The sequence below is a fragment of the Cyprinodon tularosa genome, unplaced genomic scaffold (genome assembly GCF_016077235.1).
Source record: "Cyprinodon tularosa strain WSP-4 unplaced genomic scaffold, ASM1607723v1 ctg285, whole genome shotgun sequence".
Classification (NCBI taxonomy): domain Eukaryota; kingdom Metazoa; phylum Chordata; class Actinopteri; order Cyprinodontiformes; family Cyprinodontidae; genus Cyprinodon; species Cyprinodon tularosa.
In genome coordinates, this window is record NW_024038991.1 from 873609 (window position 1) to 894051 (window position 20443).

Sequence of the window (20443 nt, forward strand, 5' to 3'; positions counted from 1 at the left end):
CACCCTTGTTTATAGATGTTGGAGATCGGCCTGTTTTCCAGTGTGGTCCTGTTTCTCTGACCGTGACTGAGTGGATGTGCTTTCTTCGTCCTCTGGCATGGGAGCTGCCTTGGAGCTCGTCTGCCTGGCTGTGTGTTTCCTGGACGGGGCCGCCTTTTACAGCTGCTTTTTGTATCTCTGCTTCTGTCTCCTTGAACCCCAGTCGGCCTCGGCAGATGGCCGCTCACACTGAGCCTGGTTCTGCTGGAGGTTTCTTCCTGTTAAAAGGGAGTTTTTCCTCTCCACTGTCGCTACAAGCATGCTTAGTGTGGGGGATTGTATTTGAGTCAATGAGTCAATGCAATCAACTGGTTTTCGTTAGATAGAAAACTTTGTATCAATTTGATCTGGTTGAACTGTAAAGTGCCTTGAGATGACATGTGTTGTGAATTTGGCGCTATATAAATAAACTGAATTGAATTGAATTGAATATAGCAATCACAAGTGACAGCAACCTTGAAAAGAAGGAACACAAGGGCCAAAAGAGATACTAAAATGCTTGGACAAACAGAGTAGAAAGAGGCTCAGTGGAAGCAGTAGTCATTGCAGCACAAATATTCACAAAACTGTAAAAAAAAAAAAAAAAAACTTCTTTAATTTATTATTATTACTATGGGAAGTTCTTTTCTTTTTTCATTTTTTTTTTTTGGTTTGGGTGAGGTTAAGTAGTTTTAAGAAACAATGAGTGATTGTCAGTTCTCCATTTCACATTATGACTAGACATTTTAGAAGGTATGCAGCTGACATCTCTTTTAGAAAACCACACCTACCATTATAAAGCCTATAACAGTTTTTTTAATAAAAGCTTGAGCCTTAGTGAACTCTTTCTCTTCATTCATCAACCTCGAACTAGAAGCACTGCTTCCTCTCTCTAGATATATGTAAAGGCCACAAAGCTCCTCTTTCACCTTGTTACTCACCAAAAAACAAAACAAATGTGAGCCAATTACACACCACACAGTTTGTCCATGTTCAGAGACAGTCTGCTTCAGATAAAAGTTAAATCTGAAACCAAAGGAGAGGACAAAGATAGCCAAACGGAAGATTGTGATCACTTACAAAGTAAGTAAGAGTGTATTTAAAAAATATGTTATCATTTTTAACATCTCTCAAACGTTAGATTTTAAAATCTTCAGTTTGTCACGATTATTGCTTTGAAGATAGCTTGACAATTAATGATGGCGGCATTACTAAATGAAAATAATCTTAAGATTACATTTAAACTGGAAGCTGAGCGGCATGCACATGTTTTATGACTAATGATTGGTGACGTTTAAACGCCACTCTTTGCTCAGTTCTCAAACAGTGAGGTCTGGAAGTTTTTGTTATTTTGCTCTGCACCCAGTTCTCTATGCCTGGTGTAAAAATAAAAATGAGCTTTCATTCAGCATAGTGGTGGTTGACAAATAGAAGCAAAATCTTTTGTCATATTAAATTCATATCCCAGGAAAGATGAAGTCATTGATTAATCATAACAAGTTCCAAGAAATCATTGTTTATTAAGAACTTCTTGACAAAAAATGACTTATTGAATTTGACCTCCAATAATGATACCATGGATAATTCTGATGATATATCTTACATGCCCACATTGAGAAATGTACTCAAACTAAACAAGTAATTTCTTTACATTATTCTGCATAAGCACACTGACATTTTTATTAAGAGATCCATATGATGTGGCCAGCAAAATTAGATATCAATGAGTGAAAATACTCACTTAAGAAGTGTTGAATAAACAGTAGAATTTGTAATTTTTTACTGATTTTAAACCATCAGTTCTCCCATTGTAATAATTGGAAAACACCCAACAACAAATTAATACAAGTCTATAATAGACACATTAGAATTCAGAAAACACTGCAAAGGTGAATGACTATGCAATGACAGGGTACGTTGAGTTTCATGCATTGGCATGGCTATAAGATGCCTGCAACTCAAACATCTCTGACACATCTCTGAAGAAAACTGCAGAATACAGAGAGCTGCATAGTCTCTGTTACCCAGCAGGGTGCTTTATTGCTGGGTTTGGAAATAAAACATAACAATTGTAGGCTGGGTGTGTTGTATAGCCCCGGTATATCTTCACATCTGTTTTCTCTTGTCCATAATCATGCCTAAGAGTACACAAACATCAATTACACTGGAGCAAAATCCATATCTTCCCAGCTGACCGGCCATGACGTCAGTAGCAGACAGGTGTCTCCCCCTGATCTCCCTCGCACGCCTAGTAGATCTATCTGTGTGCCTGTATGTGTGTGAAAAAAACAACCACACAGGGGTGTGTTCTAGCCAACCATTTTGCTGTTTTCAAATTGTAAAGAAATGGTAAAAAACAGCAAAGATGAGGTAAATAGGAAAAATACAGTGCTATAATACAAAGTGTTTTGTTATCCATCCCTAAAAAATTATTATTGTTTTGGCTACAAGTGGGGGTATCATTAGAAAACAGAATTTCATCCTGCCCTTTGCCAACCACCTTGATGGAAATTCTGATTCAATGTTCCAACAACACTTGACCACTGTTCATTCCAACAGTACCAAGAACTAGTATCTAGATCTTGACTATGTATTAGTGTACTTAAAAACCAACTGAACTAACCCCCTTAGCAATTCTATAGACTGATCACATCCTTTCAAATTGGCACTCATGCAGCGATTCATAGATGGGTCAAACTTTTTAGCAGGCTGATGCCACTTTAGAATCCTATAGAAACAATAATTGAATCACCTTGCGATTTTTTAGAATATGTTAGTTTTAACAGTTGAATTTAATTCCTGAAATAAATGAACATTTCGATAAAATTCTGCTTTTTATGCCCCATCCCCTAGAGGCCAAAGTCTGGCATATTTAGATGTGTCCTACCTGGTCACACCTAACTCCTTAGCATGCCAAAAAGTTCTGAAGAACCCCTGTAAATAGCCTATTATTTAAATCAGGTGCTAAAAAAGGATAAAACATAACAGGTAGGGTGATCAGGGCTGAGGAACTTTTTCCTTCTGGTTTTAAGATCCTTGTCATGAATCAATAACAATGTTTTCTGCGTATTTATAAACTATAGATCCAGCTCCTAATAAATACAATGCCAAGACACTTTAGGAGACAAATAGCTAGATTCTATAGAAATTTTATCAGTTCAGTGCATTCCATATTAATGCATTTGGTTTACATTGAAAGGTTTATATTCTAATCCATCCAACTTAAACTATTTAAACTGATTTGAGTGGTTAACAAAGATCCTATACATGGTGTCCATGAATTACCACAAATTTGGCTCGATGTAATATTAAAGAGTCCGACAGCAGTACTTAGAATCATATGCTGCGGAGGTCTTCATCAGGGGGTCCACGACCCCTTGGGGGTCCACAGAGGTACTTCAAGGGGGGTCTTGAAAATGATGGTTGGTTAGACTTTTTCTTTATATTCCCTCCTACATTTTTTTTTTCACTTATTGAAATGTCTTTAAAAAGCCCTTGACATGAATTCAACACACTGTCGTAAACGGATAAATGGAGGCAGAAGATGTCTTTCAGTCATCAATGCACACATTCAGCGACACACAGGAGCTCTTTCAAGCAGGGCACCATTTCATTCACAACACCTGTCTCATCAATGAGGAATCAGAATAAAATACTTTAATAATCCCAGGGCAAAATAGAGTGACTATAGGACCAGTTTGATGTAACACAATTTCATACAAAATATATATTTAGGAAGTCCCCGCTCCATCTTGCCATCAGTTTGGGGGTCCTTGGGCTGGAAAACGTTAAAGACCCCTGACATACTGTATTCTTATAAAGCTCTGTGGGCATTTTACTATTACATTTAAAATTGGGCTTGTTCTTGAATGTTCACGTTCACTCCATAAATTTCTTAAATACCAATTCTGACAAGAACAAATGTGAAATCTTGCAACTCCTTTTACATTTGTTTCCCTTTTAGCATGCCCTGCAGGTCCTGTCCCTCATCTGGAGCAGCTGTGCCTCTGTCGGACTGAACCACCCCCTCTCTACTTGCGAACCCATTCTATGTTCACGCACCCCCTCCCCACTCTCTCTCTCTCTCTCTTTCTGCTGGAACGCATGTCCAGGGATCACACTCACGCTTTCTCCGTCTTTGCTGCTGCAGAACGGACCGCAAAGCTTCTGGCTGCTGCTTCTTCTTTTTCCTCCCTCCTCATACCAGGACTCTGAACGTGGTAAGAAACAATAAATATGGCTTAATATTCTCTCTGCATGTGTTCAATCTAAATGCTTGCTGAGGGGTTTTTCTTCACTTGTGGGACGCGCACCTGAGAGTGACTCGGATGTCGCCACGTTGGCCGGCTTTGGGTTGAAAAAAATAAATAAATCAGAAACCAAAGCATCTATTTGGTTCTATACTCAGAATCCCATAGTTGCTGCCTGGACAGTCTGACCCAGATGGTTGCACTCATAATATAATAGAGATCCAGAGGATGAATAGAACAACGCAAAAGAAGGAGTGAAGAGTAAGCAAAAGGCGTGGTGAGATTGGGGTCTAATTGTTGCAGGTCCTCTATATTACCAGCAGTGGAGCGTCAAAAGGGTAGTTTGGCACACTGTATCCACAGCTATGCTACGCTGTGGTGGGCAGGACAGCTGTTGAACAGAGGGACTGCGCTGGTGAGATCAGCATCACCTTTAGATGGGATCCATCTGTTTGCGGATCAGGAGATTCCGCGTTGATCCGCTTAGAGCAGGGAGGTGCAGGATGCTGGAGCTGATCGGTGCCAAACACACAGAGACAGCTGCTGATTCTCAGTGTGCGCGCGCGCGCGTGGGTCGTGGGCGTCTATTTATTGCCATCTCAATGACTGGGTCTGCGAATGGGATTGGGGAAAGTGATAGGATGTGCAACAGCCAGTTATTTCTGTTTGAAGAAGCGTGCGTGTTTGAGTTGTTCATTCCATATCAAAGTGATTGATGGTATATTTTCTACCTAAATAAAAGGTATGGTAACCATTTTGTTCTTTCCTTGCGCAAGACAAACTTAACTGGAAGCCAAACAGTTAGAAACCCAAGGATCTTTAGGAAAGAGGAATCAATTGAAGGGGTGAGGTTGCGTCAGGAACTATGTGAGAGTAGAGAGATGGCGCCCTACGCCAGTGCTTTTCTGAGTTATTTGATTTATCGCCTCTCCAATGCGCACTGACGCACAAAGCTCTGGGAGCCCCGCTTTTAATACTTGTCATCTCACCAACCGATGATGATCATGTCTGAACTGAAGGCCAGTGACCTATAATGGCCACCTGGAGCACGCCTTTTAACTCAGACACGATTCGCCCCCCCCACACACACACCCTCTACTGTCATAACCCTGGCGGCCCCAGGGGCCAAACACACGGTTTAGTCATGACTGATCATTGCCACCGCGAATGCTCATCATGACTGATTAAATTTGACGAGCGAGCCAGTGGGCATCCAGTAGAGATATGTAGTCACTTAGGGATTGGGATTTCATTTCTGCCTCAGAGTCCCACCACAAGTTGTAAAAACTCGTTTATGCATCTCATTGTGATTGATGTGAACATTACTCATTCGGCTGTGCAGTACAGGAATAGTGGAGGACATAGCAGCACAGCAGGGATGTGGGCCAAGTCTTAAAGGTTTCACAGGAAATGGTGTGGATATGGATGGATTATTATTATTTTTTTTTAATAAGAAATGTCATTAACTAGTGAGGTATTAAAATATTAATTTTTAATATATAAATATATTAAAAAGTATGAGCCCCTGGGCTGAAAGTAGATGCACAGTTTCATCCAACATCAATATGGTAAAAGTATTTTTCTAAAAATAAAGTCAATCACATTTATACCATCTTATCGTCTTTACAACACTGCATCACTTTATATCAGGAATTCAAATCCTGTACTTTTTGGCCGCAGCCCTAACAAATAGAGATTTATAACAACTGCATTTATGGAAAAAGATATTAGAAAACTTTGTCCTCAAAAACAGTGGTTATAAAAATTAAGTAATAACTCATGTCTGTATCATGTGAATGGCAGTACAATACCAAGGATGCATTGAGTTATTTTAATCATTACCAAGGAAACCTTCATAATGGCCAGATCTCAGCCCCTAAGTTAAACTCTTATTAGCTACTTTTCTTATCTTTTTAACCAATCGTAACATTGGTTGTTGCATACAAACAAAGACAAACGCAATGATCTAATCGTCTTTTCTACGACTTTATCTTTTAATTTTTCAGCCTGCAAAACTAGCAACCAAGAATAGTTCAAGCTGAGATTTTTATATTTGAAATAATTTTCATTCATCCAAAAAGTTATCTCTGCCAGATAATGAGACAGTCATCTTATCATACTTTTTAAAATTACACTGAAAATCCATAGATCATTCCTGGTCAGTTAGTAATTTTAACATTTAATCTTTGTTGGTAAACTCTAAAAGTGTGGGGTTGAAAGGCCGCCTTTCCACCAGCCATCAGCTTAATCCTTTGTGTCCTACAAAGATCAGATTGTTGAAGGTGGTGCTCTGACTGGGTCATTTAAAGATGCTCATTTTACTTAGCATCAGGAGTAACATGTTGGTGAAATTAAAAGAGTATTTCAAGCCTAAATCAGCTATGGGTGTGAACAAATTCTGACTTAGCCATATGCTTAACACCTACAGTAATCATATTCCATTTTTGAAGGAATTAAACAATAACTTTTTTTTAATTCTTCATTCCTTTATTATAATGCTGCTTTATATTTTGGGTTACTTCTTCTCACTTCTTGTAGAAGAGTTTAGGTCTATTCTTTAGTCTATTCATATAGCACCAATTCACAACACAAATGATCTCAAGGCAATTAACAAACACTACAAATTAAATCATAAGGAACGAAATGCAACATATTTAGTCAAATGAGAGAAAAAGTGGCCTTTTTCAAGTCCGAAGGACAGGATTTTAAAAAATATGCACCTGTCAGACCTGCAGTCTCTAGTTTACGTACCAGCAAGCATTCACTCCTAATCACAGTAGAAAAAGAATGTGGATGAGACCCGAATGGTAGAGACCTTTTTTTTTTTTTATAGTGGATGTCTAAAGCCTGTTACATACAACACGAGAAGGAGTTTTTATTTCTTCCGCTCTCACAGCTGCTTGAAGAAAATGACGTAATTTTCTTCTCACGGCCCTGTCCAAGGGTTTCTCGCTACTTGTTCAAGAGCTGGGCAGAATTTTTTTCTCACAGGGTCTCTGAGAACAGTTATGAAATTGATCAGGATTTGAATTGGTGTTGTTAATATGAAAAGTTGACATGATTATCCCCTCTTGTTTTTCGGCAGACATTCAGTCATAATTTCAGAGGTGGAGCTATACAGTAATCTGTTATATGATAGATAGTTGGAGGATTGTCTAGCAGAGGTAGTGAGAAAATATCAACATTTGTATGATAGGCCTATATCTTTTAAGTAGTATAAAGCATTTATATCATGCTCTCCCCTCCTTTTTTCTTCTAAAAATGCCCCACTGCTGTGGTTTTTTTTGTGGGTGTGGATTAGGATGAGCATTGTTGAGTAAGAAAATGCTGAGATGACTTTCTGCTCTTGTTTTCCAGTCGGATAATATTTCAGTTGTGGAAATCTGTACAGTGATCTGTTTTGTACAGTAATAGAGAGCTTGTAGAGTGGCTTTAAAGGTAGTGAGAAAATCTAAACATTTGTTTGATATCTCTTTTAAATGACATAAAGTGTTTGGCTGTTCCCCTTCTTCTTATCAGCCTGAAAAATAAATTCTTCGCTATTGCGTTGCTGTTATGTTTTCTTTTTCAAGTGTGACGTAACCTCTAGGATGGAGGTCTTCAACAGGGGGTCTTTGATCCTTAGGGGGTCCACGGTGGTACTACATGGGGGTCGCAAAAGTTTTGGTTAATTAGACTTTTTTATTTTTATATTCCCCCCTGCAATCTTTCCCACTAATTGAAATGTCTTTAAATACAAATTAACATTAATTCACACTGTAGTAAATAAATATAAGGAGGCAGTCATCAATGCACACTATAGACTGACACAGGAGTGGATTTTCACTCCTGTCCTGTCCCACTCCCACAGAAAAAAATTGTGTCCCTTCCAGATCACGGGCCAGAGTAGAAATCTAAATCGTGTCCCATCCCACTCCTGGTGAAATTACTCCCACTCCCATCCCGCTCCCATTCAGAATGACTCCTGCACCACTCCCATTCTTGTTGTCTTTAATAAGATTTCTGCCAATCCATTGAATCTGAATTTCTTTTGAGCGCGGGTGAAAAACTCAGAGCAGAAGCACTGTTGGTTTTTGGGTCGTGTAGTTTTTTTGACTCGCATTATAGTGTAGGCTTCAAGAAAAAAAAAACTACAGAATGGCGACGCCAGTACTGGATTTTTTTTCTTTCTATTTTATTTTATGGCATCGATCCTATTTTTTTTTAGTTACTATTGGTTTGCTACCGCTCCCATCTGCTCCCGTTAATGTTTAATCCTGTACCGTCCCAATCATGTGATCGTTACTAATAGTGACTCCCATCCCACGGGAATCTCAAGGGAATCCCTTGACCTGTGGGGTTCCCGAAAAAATGTCAGTCTCTAACGCACACATTCAGTGACACACAGGAGCTCTTTCAAGCTTGGCACCGTTTCATTCACAACACCTGTCCCATCAACCAGGAATCAGAATCAGAAATACTTGATAATCCCAGGGAGAAATAACTGTCGTTACTTTACTCCACATGTAACAGAGTGACTATAGGACCAGTTTGATATAACACAATTTCATACAATATAATTGTATGATATATAATATATAATTAGGTGGTCCCTGCTCCATCTCACCATCAGTTTGGGGGGGTCCTTGGCCTGGAAAACATTGAAAACCCCTGCTCTAGGGGATGGGACTTTCTATATTTTTGGCAGATATATGTTTCTTATTCCTGTCACCTCAAGAGCAGGAACAAATTTCTTGTTTCTTTGGAAGTGTGTAACAAGCCTAAGTCAAGTCATAAGTCCCGTATTAGGTTTTTATATTTAGATGCAATTTAGTCACCGAGATAGAACAAAACGAAAGGCAATGTGGAGCATGTATCTCAAGCTTACCATCTTACCTGACATGCTTTAGGCAAGTGGCTTGGTAAGAGGTGGGAAAATTATGTCATTGGTATTACAAGGTTGCAAATTAGTTACTTACGAAGCAAAGTAAAGCAGTTTTAATGCTATGTGGCTCATAAGCTTCACTTGAGAGCGTACAAAATACCCTGCTTCCAAAGGAATTAACTGAAAAAAATTCGGCCCTCAACCCTTCAGCATCTCCCAGCTTCAAATGATTCAACTTCCCATTCTAATTAACTTTCAATTGGCATTATACTTACCTTTTTACTTCTCCTTCCTTTCATTTACATAGTGTCTGTTATCACCTCTTATTATTATTGCACCACTAAATCCATCTCCAATATAATAATCCCCATTACCTTCAGCAATAGCATCAGGGGCATTATCAAAACTTTTGGGCACAACATTGTTTTAGTATGGGAGGGGATCCAAATTTCCTCCCCTCCTTGCTTGTCCTTGTCAGGTTTGAGATATGAGATTCAATCACTAGGCAGAGGTCTAATGATGCCCACAGTTCTCAGAGATCTTCTTCATAAATCTTCTATTGGGGGGAATAAATAAATTGGCAGTCCCCTGGAGTTGATGCTCACACACTAACACATTGCAACTATGTAAGGTCTACCACTGGTTAGATTTAACAATAAAAGTTCTAGCACCTCTTTGATGTATAAATAAAGTGCCAAAATACATTCAACATCATCTCACCACAATTAAAAAACTGATGCATATTCAGCTTTTTTGATTGCAATTCAGCAAAAATGTAAAATCTGATTAATTGTATGAAGTTGAGATGATTACGTCAAATCTTTATACATTTTCACAAAACAGCTTTAATGATTGACTCCTCACTTAGTTACCTCTGGCTGCTCATAACTTACTGAGTCACCCATACTCTGAAATAGTCTGATCATTGAGAAAAGAAACTGGTGATGCAGAACCAACAGAAGCTTGGAATAGATCTCAGCTGGGCTGATATAAAGCTTTGCACATAAAAACGTTTAGGAATTCTAAAATATTAAAGGGCATAATATATCTCTGGTGCATTATACCTTATTGATATTGTTCAAATTTCAAAAGTCACCATTATGGAAGAAATAACCTCTTGGATAAAATCCAGGGATTAGTTCAGCTGGAGTAATTTATCCTAATTCTTCCCAACTCTGCAAATGCCAACAAATGATATGTATTGGACATTCCCCATTAATCTGGGTTTCCCAGATGTTCTGATAACACTGCCACACATCATCAGACAGCAATGCCAGCATAAGTCAGCCAATTTGGGGCTGTCACTATGAGACAAGAGAAAGCAACTGGGACTGGTTTACTTACCCTAATTGCTTCCTTGTTAATTTTACAAAATGCACAGACGTGGGCAGGAGGTGCCTCACTCCTGACTCCTGTGTTTTGTTACAGAGGTTGTAGATTTTGCAGCTATTCCTTATCCTTATCCTGAAGAAACATTGCAATCAAGCAGGTTTAATTGCTTTGTCACTGACTTGACTGCAAATACTTAAACATGGACATTAAAGTATGGATATTTAAGTTGATTTCATAGAGTCACTAAATTTGCAACAATCTATTCATCTCCCTCGGCAAGCATGTGTAGTTAAAGAAGAGAAAACATATGACAGTTTGTGCTGTTCTAGCTTCCAAGTTACCCAAAAATAGTGTGCCTAATTATTTAAAAGGGAGATGACCAGTCAAGTGTACTTTAGTTTGTATTCACAATACTAAAATAATCTAATTTCTGTTTGGAAAATAAAAAAGTTAAATACAATATAAAATAGTATATTTTTGTCATTTTCACCTTTATTTTAGGTACCATCACAGAGACTGTGCTTTATAGCAATCTTGTACCTTGAAATTTTAATAGTAAGAGTTGGAGCGGAAGTAGTTAAATGTGACTTGAATTGAAAAATGATAATCAAGGACAACACAATGAAATATGCGATCCATACTAGGTGTTAACACTTATTGTATATATCTGAGGGCAAGTGATAACTACTGTATGCCAGGGAGTGAAAAGCAGGTGTGAATTCATGCCTACATCCTTGGAGAAATTAAGCAAATCTCCTGAAAATTTCAAACAAAGAGAACAGGAAGTTATTGCAGTTAATCTTAGAAGTTAAACAGAGGAGATACCAACAGATTCCGACAAGGATTTGCTTTGATTAGTATCATTAGGAAAATTAGGTGGTATAATTGGTTTATGTGTGACCCTGCTCCCAATGTTAAGTGCCATTTGTCATTTAAATGACGAGTTCAGAAAGAAAATCTCAAGTTCCTTTTATAAAAGAAGATGAATAAGGAGGGCAATTACCTGCCTTTCATTTGCCTGCCACACAAGAATCAAATTAATGCTGGTATTAACATTAATTTCTGTTTCCTGAATTACATTACATATTTGGTTGCGTAATATGTTGATTTTAGTATTATATCAAATTTAATACCACCTTAACAAAGTAATGGTAGCTAATGGCAGCTAAGGAAAGTGAAGAATGCATTTTTCTTTATCAGTCTTTGGTTAAATTAACCCATCCTTAGAAATCATTAGTTCTTCAATTTGAACTTTCACCTCCAGTCTCTAATTGGGTAGCCACTACCTGCTTTAGCATTAATCAGGTAGTAGCTGAAGAATTTGGCATTGTCATTCTCAAAAACTCTTAGTGTTAGGTTTTACTTTCACTGTCTGACCCCATCTAAAACACCACATACAGTATATTCTTATATAATACGTACTAATACGTAGGAGCTATAACACGTTCTACACTTTTGCAGTCACGGTGCCCCCATATTTTTTTACTGTACCATCCCTTTGAAGCCATTAGCAGTAGGTATTAATGTCAGGCACTTCTACATCCTTCCAGCGTTACATGTCATGCATGACCATTACTTTCTGTATGCATTATCTGTTTCCTGAGATAATAATGCTGAAGTTCATCATTGTAAATTTCTTTGTGTTTTTTTGTTGTTTTTTGGATGTCGTCTCTCACACTAGTCTTTGGCTTTGATGCTTTCAGCTTGACAAATATCATCAGAGTCCTGCTTTGGGTGAAACCCTTCATGCATGATCAACAAAAGCTTCCTTTTTTGCTTCTGATGCTTTTATTTCTCATTTAGCTATAATATTAGATCTAAAGGGTATCTAATAACTGAATAACTGACAGGACATTCAGTATGTATACTGCGGTCCTTGCACTTAACTGCTTCCATGAGGCACACCATTTCTGAGCAGTGATCATCTGTATCTTGAAGCAGAGAATATAAACATTTAAAGCTGTTGTGTTTTACTAGCTCATTGGTCTCTGTAATGCTTTCAGTGAGTACCTTATACAGTTTGATGTTCAGATTTTCTAGTTAACTAGGAGAGGGTCATCGGCTCTCTTACCATGTCAGTCTATACCTTTAGTAGTAGATTCGTATTTCTAAACTTTTGAACATTGTGCCAAAAGTCAATTATTGCTTAATTTGGACACTGATTGATAAACTTTCCTTAGGTTTCATATGTAGTCTCTTTCACTGGGCATTTCAACAGGTTAACATACATATACTGCTCTTACACACATAACTTTTTCAAGAAGTTCTAGAAGTTTTTTTCTCTCCTGAATTTCCAAGTGGCCAATATCTGCTGTGGCTATTGTGCATATCAGCAACAAATAAACTCACATCGCGCCAATTATATACCTTTCTTTGTATATTGAGGTGTGCCACATGGAGAAATTTGCTGCATAGAGTTTCTCGCTGTGTTGATATCTGAAGATACTTATCTTTGGTAAGGTTGTTTTTCATAAATAAGTTCATGTGTCTCGCAACCCAAATATTACTGGCATAGGGAGAAAGATAGAGAGTGGTTTGGGAGACAAATGCTTTGGAATAGTAACTTTACTGTTTGTCCACAACAATTACAGCAACGCAATGGGGAGAGCAAATCCCATAGACGTCCAGCTGTTTATTCTTTGCCATTGTGAAGAGCCAGACTGTGGCTGCTGATAAGTTAGGGGAGAAAAAACACAATTTGGCTGCTTTTTGAGATGAATACAAACAGGATAGGAAGGGATGGTCTCAGGGCAGGACAAAAAGAGTTTCAGCCTTGTTGACTTTAATATGATACTGGTATTTAGAGCTGCCACATGCATTTTTGTAGCTACTGTACATTGAAAACGTGCAGCGGTTTTTTTCAGAAAATACTTTTACACCCAGCAAATAAACAAGGTTCAGAGGGATTTATCTATGTATCTCTGTGTATCACTCTGGTAGTTTTCATACAGCTAAAGTAAAAAGTACAAATTGCAGCTGTATAGCTTTTACCTTTATTATTGTAAAGATGATCTATTTTGCTGGAATATTGGTTAAGGAGAGGAAATCGAGTTTAAATCTCATAGCATGTATAACACTAATCATTTAAAAAAAAGTGTCTGAAAATAAATTAAACCTATTTAAAAAAAAACCTAACCCCACCTCTACAAAAGATATCTGAAACTATCAGCAAAGTACTGAGGTTAGTACGCGGTTAATGAAATTCTGAACTTAAAAATACATACTGTATATATATCTATACATACGGCTACAATATTTGTTTCATTCAATGCATAAGAAATATTTTACTTTGTCAAACTTGTAATGAAATGTCCGAAAATATTTTGAGTGCCTGGTAAATACATTTTAAATACATTAAAATGTACTCAATGTAATTGTATAACACATTTATTGCTCACCGACCATTCAAAGAGCGCCTTTTATTCAGTTTATACTAATTAATCTGCACACATTTAATGTTGGGAGATTGAGCCTAATAACCGTGTTACTCAACATGTGACAGGGGGAGGCAGGATTTGAACCAACAAGGTGGGGATTTCAAGGTACTCAAAGAAAACATGAGGCATTGCTCATTTAGCGATATTAGTTTGTATATAAGGATATGTTACAGGCAAAAACTATTTTAAGAGGAGATGGTTGGTGTCAAAGACAAGACAGGCCTGAGGTTTGAATTTCATCTGATAAGCAGCTCCATAGGAAAGCATTAATATCATTTCTACTTTATAGGCTCACTAAAGAAAGAAAGGCTGAAAACTATTAACAATCTTTTTAATTAATTAAATTTGTTTTCCAAAGACTTTTTCCTCCAAGTTAAGAATATGACATTGGTCAGATATGTTCATGTCAGCAAAGTCACTTAAGATACGATCTTTTAATCCATAGACAGAAGCTTTACTGTTTGAAAGTAAAGATAGTCTCTTTATCTTTGTCCCAACTTCAAACCTAAAATAATCAGATTTCTTCATCTCTGCTTTTACATTGCCAATATTGACTTGAAAGAAACATTTTATCACAAAGCATTGGCCGTATCTTGCAAATGAAGTATCTTCTGCTGTTTAAGATACTGTAATACTTGGTCTATCCTTCAGGCCACCACCTTCTTGACAAAAATAAATGTACTGTCTATCTTACAGGGAGATCTGAAATATTTCCTGAACTAAAAGAATGTAAGATTTATTTGTGGTACAGTGCATTGATTTAATCAAATATTTTGAGAGACTTTAGGTGGAATTTGGTTATGGATAATGTAAAACCCATCAGTTCCATTACTATTTCACAACCCAATAAAATGTCAATGTTCTCTGTCCATATCAGGATTTATTTATTTATTTGCTGCCCCCGTCAGGTTTACAACAGAGCACATTAAAATTTCATTAAATCTAATATAAAAACCATGTTACGTAGAATTATACATTTTCAAGAAAACCACTCAGCATAAAGTGTTAAACCATTAAGGGTGTTTGCGTGATGAGCTCAGAACGTAGGACCTAGAATTTAGGTGAGACAGACAGTGGGAAACTTCAAAGCATTTTTTTATTTTGTTGTGCGGCTACTCGTCAGCTGCAGCGGGCTCACTGGATTCTCTCTAAAAGTAGAGGCTCAGGTTAGTGACTTCAAAACTCAAAGGAGGAACAATGAGCATGAACGCCACCAACCTGGCAAAGTTCAGTCCGAGCACAGAAGAAGGAGTGAAGTCCAGAGGAGCCGGACTCGTTGCTAGTTACTGAGTCGGTACCAGAGATCCAGGAGAGAAGAGGAGACAGGGCCAAGGTCGACAACCGGCAGAATACAGGTAACAGCCCAAAAACATAGGGCATGCAAAACAGAGCAGAAAAGAGGGCAGCAAAAGCTCAGAAATCTGTGGGAAGAAAAGGGTCAAGAACAGGCAGAACTAAACACAGGGAACGCTACATTTAGTCTCACTAGAAGCTCGAATAATATGGCACCAGAGGCTGGGAATCAGAGGCTAAAATAGCAGCAAAAACTGGTTGATCTGATGAGAGATAATGATAGCGGGGTGGAGTAAAGGAGAAGAGAGCAACATGGAGGAAACTCCAGCCTGAAGGTGCCACAATCATGTTTGAGTATCTTTTTAGCACTCTCTGTGGCACCTAATCATGATGCTCACACTTCTCCTGCCACCACTAAAGGCAACATATATCCAAAAGTATAACCACTTTATGTTGAAAAATATGAATTGAGGCCTTTTAAATAGTCATGTTTTTAGACTAAAGGTTTTCTGTGAGCTACTTAGTGTTATATTGTTGTCCGTGCATTAATAAGGTAGGCATCACACTGAGTTCACATCATGCTGTTGTAATGTGACACTATAAATGCCAAGTAAATCAATCCTTCTAAGCATTTCCAGCTAGAAGAAGTATAAACGTTGTTGTTTCCTTCTGCCTTTATGTCATGGAAATGTTGCACAGCTGTTGTTATGGCAACAAGATAATCTCTTAACTGCTTACTGAAAAAAGGCAAGCTATTCTGTAATGAGAAAACAGAGCAGAGATTCTACTTGTGGAAATACGGTGTCATCCAGAAGTTTAAATACACTCTTCATTGACATAAATGTCAAGTATATTTTGGGCTTTAAAAGATTCATAGAAAGCATCTCATCCCCTCATTGGGATGGTGATAGAATATCACACAAACATCTTGCAAAGATTGAAAAAGTGACTCAGTAAACCATCGTATTAAACTGTGGTGTGAAAAAAATTACAATATGATATGATGACCTCTATGTTTTGTAACAAAATGTTGACATATTTGATATCTGTTTAACTTATATTCCCTATCATAAATAAACTTAAAAGAACTTTTAGAGTTTCTGTAAAATGTAATTAAAACAATAGGTCCAGGACACTAACAAAATAGGAAAATCTTATGTTAAGATCCAAAGCAACCGTCTGATGCAGAACGAGGACTGTATCAGTTTGATGGACCGGTAAGGGATTAAGAGCTTTCAAAAGAATCTGAAACCAGCCTTTCCAATCTGCCGCAAATTATCTAAAGGTCGTAGATATCCAAACAACTGCCAACATGCCCAGCCTTGGCTGTATAATCAAGTGTACCCCCCAAGTGCAGACTGCTAGATGCTGATATAAATTTCCAAAAACATCATCATGGGAAATATAGCAAGCTGTTACTAAACTCGATTTGAAACTACAGCCTCTTAAAATCAGAAAAAAGCAGGAATCATGTTTATTGGGAAAAATGTGAGAAGGAGACCTTTGGTGACAAACAGCTTGGTGTGATAGCATCAGGTGAGTTTTTCTTTACCCTTTCACTGAGCAAAGAAAGAAAAGAATACCGGTAATAGAAGAAAAAAACTTGAAAAAATGCAGTAGGAATTGACAAATTTTTTATTTATTCAGATGTTTACTGTAGGTTAGGGGACCATCTGGTACTTAGATTTTCATAATTCTTTGGTTTGTCTTTAATAAAATGTATTAAAATCTTTGAAAAGTTTAGGCACTGTTTAGTTTGCCTTTAGTTTCTGTGTATTCTTTTGCAAATGTTATTTTTTATTTTGGTGATCTACCTTGATCTACTCTTGACACATTTGTATTTTTAGATGTTCTGTTGAGTTTTTCTGTGTTTTTTTTTACCTATATAAATTGACTATTGTCATTTGCATCCTCAGTTACCTCTGGTTTCATAGCTCTAAGCAGCTCTGGGGCATCTGTCAGTCCCTTTCAATTCCTCCTAGTTTTAGTAATTACTCCAGCATTAAACCTCCTGGCCTTGTCAGTTCTTAGCTAAAAGAACTGACAAGGCCAGGCTTCTGGATTCATTGCCTTTGTTGACCGTTATAGTCCTGCCAGTTTATTCCTGGACTCATTCTCAGCATGTGAGTGGTTCTCTCTTGCTTTGTATTTTTTTGTCCCCATGAACTGAAGGTTCTTATTTCAATAATAATACTAAATCGGTAATAGAAGAAAAAAACTTCTGATAATGGCGGCGCCCCTGGCGGCAGCGGCTGGCATACAGCTCCGACCAACTTGCGGAGATTTTCATAAAAATATACCGCCAAACCCGCTGCAAACTGCTTATCTACCTAGCAGATCATCACTGGACCGCCAGCGCCTGCTGGAGTTACGATCATGCAGTGTATTTGGACTTGTAACCACCACTACGCTCGACTGTTTACGTGACTCCGGAGTGCTCCGGGATCAAGCCCCGGAGGCCTGCGATGCAGCGGACCCGTCGAGCGGCTCACGCTGGAGGAGAGCCAAGCGAAAGCGGTGCAGCCGGCCGAGGAAACGCGGCTGTCGCGGAGGTTTAGCAGCCAAGCTAAAGGCTAACCCCCACAGACCATCGCTTCCATCCATCCTGCTCTCCAACGTACGTTCACTGGATAACAAAACTGACCATCTTCAACTCGAGCTCTCAGCAAAGAGGGAGTTTAGGGACTGTTGCGCTCTCATTCTGACAGAGACGTGGCTCACATCATCAACCCCGGACAACGCCATTAGCCTGGAGGGGCTAGCTACTTTCCGCGCCGACAGAAACAAAGAACTCAGCGGTAAGAGCCGAGGAGGCGGACTCTGTGTTTACATCAATAACAACTGGTGTAAAAATGCTAGAATAGTCACAAGTTTTTGCTCTCCGGACATAGAGCTTCTGACTGTTAGCTGCAGACCCTTTTACCTGCCCAGAGAGTTCACTGTTGTTACCATCACAGCGGTGTATGTCCCCCCCAGCGCTGATACAAAGGAGGCCATGAGTGTTCTCTATCGGACTGTCTCTGAGCTGCAATCTACACACACAGAGGGCGTTTTCATCATTGCTGGAGATTTTAATCAGGCGAATATGAAAACTGTTCTCCCTCATTTTTATCAACACGTGGATTTTGCTACTCGTGGAGAGAACACTCTGGACTTAGTTTATACAAACATAAAAGACGCATTCAGAGCAGCCCCCCGCCCCCACATCGGCTCCTCAGACCACCTTTCTGTGATGCTAATTCCTGCATACAGACCCCTGCTGATCAGAGCAAAACCTACAGTGAAGCAGGTGAGGGTCTGGACGGAGGGGGCCATGGATGCACTCCAGGACTGCTTTGAATGCTCTGAATGGGACATGTTCAAATCAGCAGCAACATATGACAACAAGATCAATGTTGATGAGTACGCCATGACTGTTTCAGCCTACATCAACCACTGCATCGAGGACGTCAGCACAACAAAGACCATCACCACCCGAGCCAACCAACGGCCCTGGATGACTGAGGAGGTCCGCCACGCGCTAAAAGCACGGAACTCAGCCTTCAAGTCTGGTGACAAGGAGGCACTGAGGACAGCTAGAGCCACCCTGAACCGTGCCATCAGGTTAGCAAAGCGGAACCATAACCAGAAAATCCAGCATCTGTTCCACGACGCCAACAACACCAGGAGCATGTGGCAAGGCATACGGGCGATCACAGACTACAACACGCCCCCTGCCCCGGTGGATGAAGTTGATGCTGACTTCCTAAACGGACTAAATAACTTCTTTGGGAGGTTTGAGGCACTAAATCGCACTCCAGCAGTGAAGGCTGTCCCACATCAGGAAGAGGAGGTTCTCTGCCTTGACACAGCCGACGTGTGGAAGACTCTGAGGAGGGTCAACCCGCGGAAGGCCCCAGGTCCCGACAACATACCTGGGCGGGTGCTCAAGGAGTGTGCAGGTCAGCTAGCTGGTGTCCTCACGGACATTTTTAACACCTCGCTGGAGCAAGCCACAGTGCCAGCATGCTTCAAGTCTGCCTCCATCATCCCAGTGCCAAAGAAACCTCAAGTCACCTGCTACAACGACTACCGGCCCGTCGCACTGACTCCCATCATGATGAAGTGCTTTGAAAGGCTGGTAAAGGAACACATCGTCTCCAGTCTCCCCCCAACACTCGACCCGTTCCAGTTTGCCTACCGGCGAAACCGCTCCACTGAGGACGCCATCTCCTCTGCTCTTCACCTGAGCCTGGCCCACCTGGAGGAGAAGAACACCCACGTGCGGATGCTGTTCCTGGACTTCAGTTCAGCGTTTAACACCATCATCCCACAGCACCTGATGGGAAAGCTGGAACATCTGGGCTTCAACACACCCCTTCGAAACTGGCTGCTGGACTTCCTCACCAACAGACCTCAGTCAGTCCGGGTCGGTCAGAACACCTCTGATGTCATCACCCTCAGCACGGGCTCCCCTCAGGGCTGCGTCCTGAGCCCCCTGCTGTTCACCCTGATGACATATGACTGCGTCCCCAGGTTCACCACCAATCACATCGTGAAGTTTGCGGACGACACCACGGTGGTGGGCCTCATCAGGGACGACAACGACCGGGACTACAGAGAGGAGGTGGAGCAGCTGGTGGACTGGTGCAGTGAAAACAGTCTGATCCTGAACGTGGAGAAGACGAAGGAGATCATCGTCGACTTCAGGAAAAACCGCCCCCACCATGCTCCACTGCTCATCAACAGCTCAGCTGTGGAGGTGGTCAGCAGCACAAAGTTCCTGGGGGTGCACATCACGGACAACCTCACCTGGACTGAAAACACTTCATCTCTAGTGAAGAGGGCACAGAAGCGCTTGTACTTTCTGCGGAGGATGAGGAGAGCCCGCCTGCCCCCGCCCATCCTCACAACCTTCTACAGAAGCACCATAGAGAGCGTTCTGACCAGCTGTCTCTCTCTGTGGTGTGGAGGCTGCAGAGCTTCTGACTGGAAGAATGTGAGGAGGGTGGTGAGGACAGCGGAAGGAATCATTGGGGCTCCTCTTCCCTCCATTAAGGACATTTCATCACAGCGCTGTGTGTCCCGAGCCCGTAATATCATCAAAGACCCCTCACACCCCCACCATGGACTGTTCTCCCTGCTGCCCTCTGGAAAGAGGTTCCGCAGCATCCGCTGCAGATCCACCAGGTTGTGCAACAGCTTCTTCCCCACTGCCATCAGACTGTTGAACCTTTGATCCACAATCCGAACTCTGCACCTATTGCACA

The 20443-nt window shown here is 40.1% G+C and overlaps 1 protein-coding gene across 1 annotated transcript in view; it reads left to right on the plus strand.

The window, feature by feature from the left end:
- Positions 1-4120: 4120 nt before the first annotated feature.
- LOC119786989 (protein phosphatase 1 regulatory subunit 29-like) overlaps positions 4121-20443 on the plus strand; it is a 220967-nt gene continuing 204644 nt past the window's right edge. Inside the window, exon 1 of the mRNA XM_038290610.1 lies at positions 4121-4238. The gene's annotated coding sequence lies outside the window, so the exon portion shown is untranslated. The remainder of the gene's footprint in view (positions 4239-20443) is intronic.